Source organism: Mastomys coucha, unplaced genomic scaffold (genome assembly GCF_008632895.1).
Source record: "Mastomys coucha isolate ucsf_1 unplaced genomic scaffold, UCSF_Mcou_1 pScaffold23, whole genome shotgun sequence".
In the NCBI taxonomy this organism is placed as follows: domain Eukaryota; kingdom Metazoa; phylum Chordata; class Mammalia; order Rodentia; family Muridae; genus Mastomys; species Mastomys coucha.
Genome location: NW_022196906.1, coordinates 44,689,015 through 44,697,271, shown reverse-complemented (window position 1 = coordinate 44,697,271; position 8,257 = coordinate 44,689,015). Strand labels below are relative to the sequence as shown.

Below are 8,257 nucleotides of genomic sequence, written 5' to 3'. Positions count from 1 at the left end.
CTAAATTATGAAAAGATCTTTATGTTCTACTGTGGGAAGCCCTGCTGTGCTCTCGGAGATTCTCAAACCGAAACTACAAGTTGACAGCTAGTCTCTGCGCGCTGGGGGGTTGGAGCCCATGCAAATGACTCAAGAACCAGATACCTGTTTCTTTCGAAGCCGTGATTCTTTGATCTTTCTTCTCCTTCCTAGATTCCTTTGTATCTATACTGAGCTTTGATGTCTTATTATCACCTAAATGCCAATTGCTTACCTGTGATGCCTTTGAGTATAAATCCTCTCCCGTCATTAAGTAAAGTGCACCTTGATGAGAAACGTCTCTTGGTGTGTGCGTCCTTTTCTCTGCTTTCCCCATACTGCAGGTCTCCCACATTCCCGGTTCGTGGAACCCCACGCAGGTAGGAGCTATACGTGGTGAATTGATTCTCAATAGCTTGTTTTACCAACTGTAGAGCAGATAACCCTTCTTTAGTCAAGGATCTAGGGGAATTTGGATCAGAATTACCTTTCAGAATCTCAAATAATGGCTTCAAGTCTCTAGTAGTCAATTTCAGATAAGGGCGAAGCCAGTTAATATCTCTTAATAATTTTTGAAAATCATTTAAGGTTTTCAAATGGTCTCTACGTATGGTTATCTTTTGAGGGGTAACAGTCTGATCTGTTAGTGTAAAACCTAGATAATTATATGGATCTTGAGTCTGTACCTTCTCTGGGGTAATAATTAACCCCTTCTCATTAAGAGCAGCTTGTAGCTCTTTAAAGCAAGACATAACGTCTTGGGGAGACTTTCTAGCAATTAAAATATCATCTGTATAGTGGGCTAAGTAAATATCTGGCCACTTCTTTTTAATTGGTTTTATAACCTTGGCAACAAATCTTTGACATAGGTAGGGGCTGTTTGTCATTCCCTGAGGGAGGACAACCCACTCATATCTATTCATAGGCCCCTTAAAGTTAACTGCTGGAATGTTGAAGGCGAATCTCTCACAATCGTCAGGGTGCAGGGGAATGGAAAAGAAACAATCTTTTAAATCTAAGACTATCTTGTAATACCCTTTGGGAATTGTTGTTGGAGCAGGCAATCTCGTCTGTAAAGATCTTAATAAGACCATACATTCATTGACTTTCTTTAAATCTTGTAACAGTCTCTATTTACCGGATTTTTTTTTAATCACAAAGATAGGCGTGTTCTAGGGAGAATTCGATTCTCTCAAATGTCTTGTTTCTAATTGCTCTTGTACCAGCGAAGCAGCTGTTAGAATTTTCTCTTGAGAAAGAGACCACTGTCTCACCCAAACGGGGGTGTTGGAAACCCACCTGATCTTATCTGTATGGGGCACAGGCAGGACAGTGGCCGCTACTGAAAATGTGTCAGATTTCTATCATCTATGTGAGGCTTATGGCCTCTGTAAGTGTCACTGTCTTGTTTGGGTGGCAGTCTAGGATTCAGCTCTTTTAAGCTACATAGAATCAGCCCCATCTGTGATAACAGATCTCTCTCCCATAGGGTTACTGGGAGATTGGGCATAACATATGGTTGAAAAAGTCTAGAATTGCCTCGTCCATCATTTTAGTTAAGTAACTTGGAACTATGTTGGGGATTGGAGGCATACCCTATTCCCTGAAGATGGGTGATAGACTCTGTGAGAGACCAAGAGGAAGGCCAGCTGTGAGCCCTGATAATGGACACATCTGTTCCAGTATCTACCAACCCCTTGAATAATTTTCTTTCAATATACAGATTTAAATATGGCTTATCATTGGTAATAGGCTGTGTCTAAAATATTTCAGGAGTACCAGCGCTTCTTATTGCTGTCTTGGCGGACGCAGGGATCAAGATAAGCTGAGTAATGTTCTCACAAGCAGGCACGAAGGAAATTTTACGTGTGGAGGATGTTATGACCTTTAATTCTCTTGAATAATTCTGATCAATAGTGTCTGGGTATATTATTAGTTTATCTGCTACAACACTGTCTTTGCCTATGATCAATCTATGAGTTTGTGGGGGTAAAGGACCACGGATTTTAGTGGATAATATCTTAATTCTCATGTCTGGGGTTACTACCGTGTGTCTTGTGGACTGTAGGTCCACCCTTGTATATCGTGGTCTGGTTCTGAGGAGATCAGATAAAGATCTTCTTGAGCTGGCAGTGTCTGAGGCCCCCTCACTGTCTTTTGATATCTGAACGGGCCCCGGGGCCGGGCCCGAAAAGTGTTTTTTGAGCGGGAATTTCCCTGAGCGTCCCTCTTAGATTTATTCTCATTGTACCAGCGTTTCTCTTTGTCATGTTGACTGGCTGTTGTCTGTCTAACACTCACCTGTGGGTCAGTAAAATTACTCGCCCGGTCTGGGCAATTACGCTTAAGGTGATTGAAGTTTCCACAAATGAAACATCTTTTGCGTAACTGTCTGCGGGTTAAGCCCCCTGGCGCGGGTGTCTCCTCTACCGCAGCGGCTATCGCTGCGTTTTGGAAACATGTCGTTCTCACGTTAAGACACAGACGGATGTAACCTGTTATGTCAGTCTGACCTTTATGCGGTAGCAATATTGCTTTGCACACTGAGTTAGCATTCTCAAAAGCCAATTGTGTTATCAGGGGTCCCTCTGTGTACTGATTTCCCAGCGTTCTGATAATAGATTCCTGAAGTCTGGCCACAAAATCTTGAAATGGCTCATTAGGACCCTGTTTGATGCTGGTCAATCCGGCATCCTGTCTACCTTTTGCAGGGAGTGAGCGCCATGCCCTATGCGCCAATGTGGCGATGTGAGTGAGTGTTCCGAAGGGAAAATCCCTTCTTTGCGTGCAATTTTCAAATGCACCTTCTCCAAGTAGCAAATCTAGGGTCTATTCTGGCCCTGAGTGAGCGTATCGCATGGCTTTTTGTTTACTAAGTTCACGCCACTCAGAAATCTATAACAGGTAATCCCCAGGTGAGAGCACCGCTTTGCACAAAGATTTCCACTCTTGCGGTAGTAACTCTAAATCTAAGACATTATCAATCAGTGTCTGAGTGAAGGGAGAACCGGGGCCGTAACTATCTACAGCCCCTTTCAATTCTTTGATGAACTTTACGTCAATAACTTGATAATATCTTCGTAAATCATCAGTCTGACTTTTGTGGTCCGTAGCCGGGTGAGTGAGTGTATCTTGGGCAGAATCTCCGGATCTAGGATACACTCTCCCGCCCGCCGCCATACTCAGTTACTGAAAAGCATACCAGTTATAATTAAAATTTTCATTTTTACTCATAAGTATCATGATTGCAGTCTTATTTGTCAAACTTAAGAGGTATGGCTTACTTAAAATACATATATGTAAAGTTCTATTTTCTTAGAAACATGGATGTTTGTAACCATTGCTTTCAGAAATTCTTACCATGTATTCTGTTTTACAATGTTTTCATAGACTGTTATGCCAGAAGTTTCCAATTATCAAAGTTATAACCCGTTTTAACTGCCTATATGTACCAGAATTGTGAACAAGTCAAAACCAAACACACACACTATGAATAAAATGGAGTTTGCAAACTAAATCCACTTCATCATTTTCATTTATATCTCTTACCTGAGATCAGCCAGTAAAGCCATTTACATGTAGTGAAGGTAAATTTCCTCAAGTGATCTCCCTGGTAGCATGTTTGCTCATTATCAGGAGGGTGAAGATAAGGATTGTTTTATTGCTAGAGCTATTTTACTGCAGGTATTTCTAATGTAAGCACAGGATAGATCAAGGTGGATTACTATAAAAAGGGATTAGTTAATTTTGCAACTCTTTTGAAATCATATGTAAATGTATAGACACAGAAGAACCTGACAGTATAAACTGTGTAACATTAGTCTTCAAATGCAATTGGAACCCCAGTTAGCTCAGAAGTGTTTAAAACTGAATCCTGTGCATGCTACCCATGATTTCTACTACCAGGCCACTGAGGATCCCAGTCAGAAATGTATGTTTATTTTTCTATTTTGAGACAGGATCTCATCATGTTATCTAAACAGATATATTCAGATAATCACTTTCCTTCAGCCTCTGCAGTAGCTGGAACCATAGGCACATACTACCACCCCTGCCCAGAAATGAATAAGGAATTCACAAATCAATTTTTTTTTTTTTTTTTTTTTTTTTTTTTTGGTTTTTTTTCGAGACAGGGTTTCTCTGTATAGCCCTGGCTGTCCTGGAACTCACTCTGGAGACCAGGCTGGCCTCGAACTCAGAAATCTGCCTGCCTCTGCCTCCCAAGTGCTGGGATTAAAGGCGTGCGCCACCACCGCCCGGCTCACAAATCAATTTAAAGGCTGAGATGCCTCTCCCAAATTCAAGCAGGTTTCATTTATCACTTAATGTTACCAATTTAAGTGCTTGATATATTTCAACTTTTAGCTCTGAGTGTTTTCTTTTTGATTTCTTGGTTTCTGATTACATATTTCCAGCTTTGTTATGTTTGAGACAGAGTCTCACCATGTAGACTTGGCTGGCCTGGAATTCAACAGAGATTCATCTGCCTCTGACTTTCAAAGGCTAAGAATTTTGAGATTTTTTTAAGATAGAGTACATGTAGGTAGCCCAGGCTAGCCCCAAACTAGCCACCTTGTGCTTGAACAACAGAACAATAGTCATGTACAGCATACTGGCTATCAGTTTTAGCTTTTTTTCCTCCAATTTCTTCTTGTGTTCTTGGTGTTCTTTGACCATCTGTATACTGAGGAATTGGTATAAAGACAGCACATGCTTCCTCCTAATTGGTATAAATGTAACACATGCTTCCTCCTAATTTAATGTCACTTTCAGTTCAGAAATGATAAGGTTAATTACATAAACCACACAATGGGTACATTTTCATAAATGTTGCACATAAATCATTACTCAATAACTGAAAAGTCAGGCACTCAGCACAATTACTACTATACTAATTCAGAAGACCATGACAAACAGATAAGATCTTGATTTGCCTTACAGATTAGTAAGATAAAGGTTTTTTTTTATTTATCTGATATGTGCACTGCATCAGAAGGTCTGTTCATGACTGTACATCATACAAAGGTGATGTCACCAAATGTCGCTGCTGCTCAGTGACACTGTAGCATATGCATGCAGTCCTCTCTGTGGGAGGGCTTCTTGAAATTCTTCTGCTTGGGTTTCTTCTCCTGTGGGATTTTCACATGATCCTTGGTTATAATGTATAGATTACAATTAGAATATTAAATAAAGTTATTTAAAGATAATTCTTTAGTAGTTTTACCAGTTATTAAAGATGAAATCAAACTTCCATACAATTAGATGTGCTTGTTTTACATAGAGAATTAAATCTACAAACTGTATTGTGTGTGTGTGTGTGTGTGTGTGTATGTTTTCAAAGAATAAGTTAACATTTTTAAAGCCCCATCACCTTAAATATAATTTCTCACCCATATCTATGAAAATTACACATCATGGGCTGTGGGAATGGTTCACTGGGGTAAAAGTGCTTGCCGCTGAACCTGAGTTCTAGTGCTGGAATGCACACAGTCAAAGAGAGTAGCAGACTCACAAAAGTTGCCCTCTGACCACCTTCACATGTGTGCCCTGGACACATACCACACACAATAAATAGACGTGGTTTATAAATTAAAAATTACAAATAAACAATTATGATATTTTTGGCACCCTTCTCCCTACAAAGAGAATTATAAGAACATATTTTGTGGTGAGGCTCTGGGAAAGCAGGTAATCCCGTACATTGCCGTTGAGGCATGCAAATGCTTTTGGGACAGAATATGGCAAAATCTAACAAAATTGTATACACCTATCTTTTTATATACACATATATATTTGTGTCTCATGTTAGACTGGCTTTGAACTGGTTACATAACTGAGGATGACCTTGAACTTGTGATTTTCCTGCTCCTACTTCCCAAAGGCTGGGATTACATAGTTCATCAGGTGTGAAGGATTGAACACAGAACTTCATGCATGCTAAGCAAATGCTTTTCTAATTCAGCTATACTCCCGGTCTTAATATTTTTTTTTAAATATGCTTGCTCCTGTGCATGTATGTGTATAGACATGTGCATACCATGCTACAAATTCATTGTATAGTACTGACTTTCATAAAGACATTCTTATACAGCATGTGATGCACTTTGAGTATATTCTTCTCCATACCACTTTACCCCTCCTCTCCTTCCCTTTCCCCTTCCCATTAATCCCTTTTGTTTCATTTCTATGTCCTTGGCATATAGACATACATGATTTTGAGCATAAAGTCTAGGATCGCAAATGAGAGAAAATATACAATATTTATTTGAGACTGAGTTAATTTGCTTAATTTAGTTGCATCCATTTTGTGAATGACAAGCTCCATTATTTGTGACTGAAAAAAATTACATTGTGTATATATCCATTTTAGCTAGACATTCTTTCAGGATGGATACACAGTTTAGTCCTATAAATGAGATATCCTGTGTGAACTGTGCTGCCAGTAAAAAAAAAAAAGTCGGCTTAAAGATATGCTACTGCAACATATAAAGTTGATTAATATTTTGACTTATAGTTCTCAATATTGAGGATGCTGTTTCACATAAATATGTAACATATGAACTGGCAAGATAGCTCAGTGTTAGGCTGGAGAGATGGTTCAGAGCTAAGTGTGTTAGCATATACACAGAAAATAATGTCATATTTTTTTTTAAAAATATGTAACATAGAATAGGAAAATCTAGGGAGACATTTACTGGAAAATTTAGTCCTAATCTCAAACCAAAATTCACTGATTGTTTTTCTATGAAATTCAAATCAGCCACTGCAATTTTAAAATTCAAATACTCTAACAATTCAACCTAAGGATTATATCACTATAATGTTTATATATAAGGAACAACTGTGGGAAATGTCTACTTTCTGCAATTAAAATCATTATGTTCATGTGAGAGCAGAAAACTTTGTACAGTAAAACCATTGCAAATCACACCATACATGGTGAATCTGTGCCAAGGTGTTTCAAGCAGTGTTGGCTGGCCTTGTGTGACACTGAGGGCATGGCAGTGCAAAGGGCACGGGTGTCCTCAGAGCCATAGCTGCAGTGACGCGGTGGGATTTGGTGTAGACAATCGTGAGAAACCTAGGTTGGCGTGGTTGGGCTTGGAAGCTTTTCACTGTTGCCAGTTTTTCTTTTGACCCCACATAGTTAATCCGTAGTAAGAAAGGTTTTTGTTATTGTTTTCCTATTGAGTTCACAGAACTGCAGAAACCAGGACAATGGTTTTCGCAAAGTTGTATCTTAAACCTTTCTTTAAAAAAAGAAAGAATCTCGGTTATGTAGCCCAAGCTGGCCTGGCAATGAACTATATTATCCACCTGCCGAATGCTATAATTAAAGGAATGTGCCACCTTGTCCCGTGTGTGTTTAAATATTTTCGTTATTGAAGAAGATATAGTGGGCCGGGCAGTGGTGGCGCACGCCTTTTAATCCCAGCACTTGGGAGGCAGAGGCAGGGGGATTTCTGAGTTCGAGGCCAGCCTGGTCCACAGGGTGAGTTCCAGGACAGCCACTGCTACACAGAGAAGCCCTGTCTCGAAAAACAAAAACAAACAAACAAAAAACCCAACCAACTAACCAAACCAACCAAAAAAACGAAAGAGGATACAGTGGTAATTTGGGGGTAATAAAACTGTTTTTATAAAAAAGTATCTTTATACAGGAAATATAATTAGTCCCCTGAGACTAACTCGAAATGTGAAATTGTACCTTTCCCTTGGCTGCCCTTCACATCATTTGGCTGAAAAACCTGCTGCTCCCGTTTCCGGTGGGCTAGGGACCTAGGACAGCGTGCGCGGGGAGGGCTCTGCAGCCAAGGGACACCCCCTGATCCCCGGAGGTCACCCGAGGGCCTTTCCTTCCTTCAACTTTGGGGGGTGCGCCCGCGCTCATTGACCTAAAGCTTTGGATTACAGTCAGGCTCTTTTCCCAGCTTTTTCTTCAAGCAAAGGCGGCCGTTCCCTTTGGCACCGCCTCCCTGCCCTCCGGCTACAGTCGGTCAGATTCTCCGGTCCCATAGGCGGGCCGTACTTCCCAACCTCTGCGACGCCTCTCCTAGGGCTTTTCCCGTTTCTCCCAAACGTTTAGTGCCCCCACATGGCCTCGAGGCGCCTCCGTCACCGCAGATCCTGAGCGGCAGCCACAGTCCCGCCTGGCCGTCTCCGACGGGTTCCCCAGCAGAGGGGCGCGGAAGCCCTACGTTCCGGTCGCCGGTCCAAGCAGCCGCTTTTACGACACTGC

At 40.9% G+C, this 8,257-nt stretch overlaps 1 long non-coding RNA gene across 1 annotated transcript; it reads right to left on the bottom strand.

Moving 5' to 3' along the window:
• Positions 1–4,943: 4,943 nt before the first annotated feature.
• On the bottom strand, positions 4,944–8,248 carry LOC116072566. The gene is made up of 2 exons (XR_004111509.1): positions 7,727–8,248; positions 4,944–5,147 (listed from the first exon to the last, which is right to left on the bottom strand). It is a non-coding gene; the product is annotated as an uncharacterized LOC116072566 (long non-coding RNA).
• Positions 8,249–8,257: the final 9 nt, after the last annotated feature.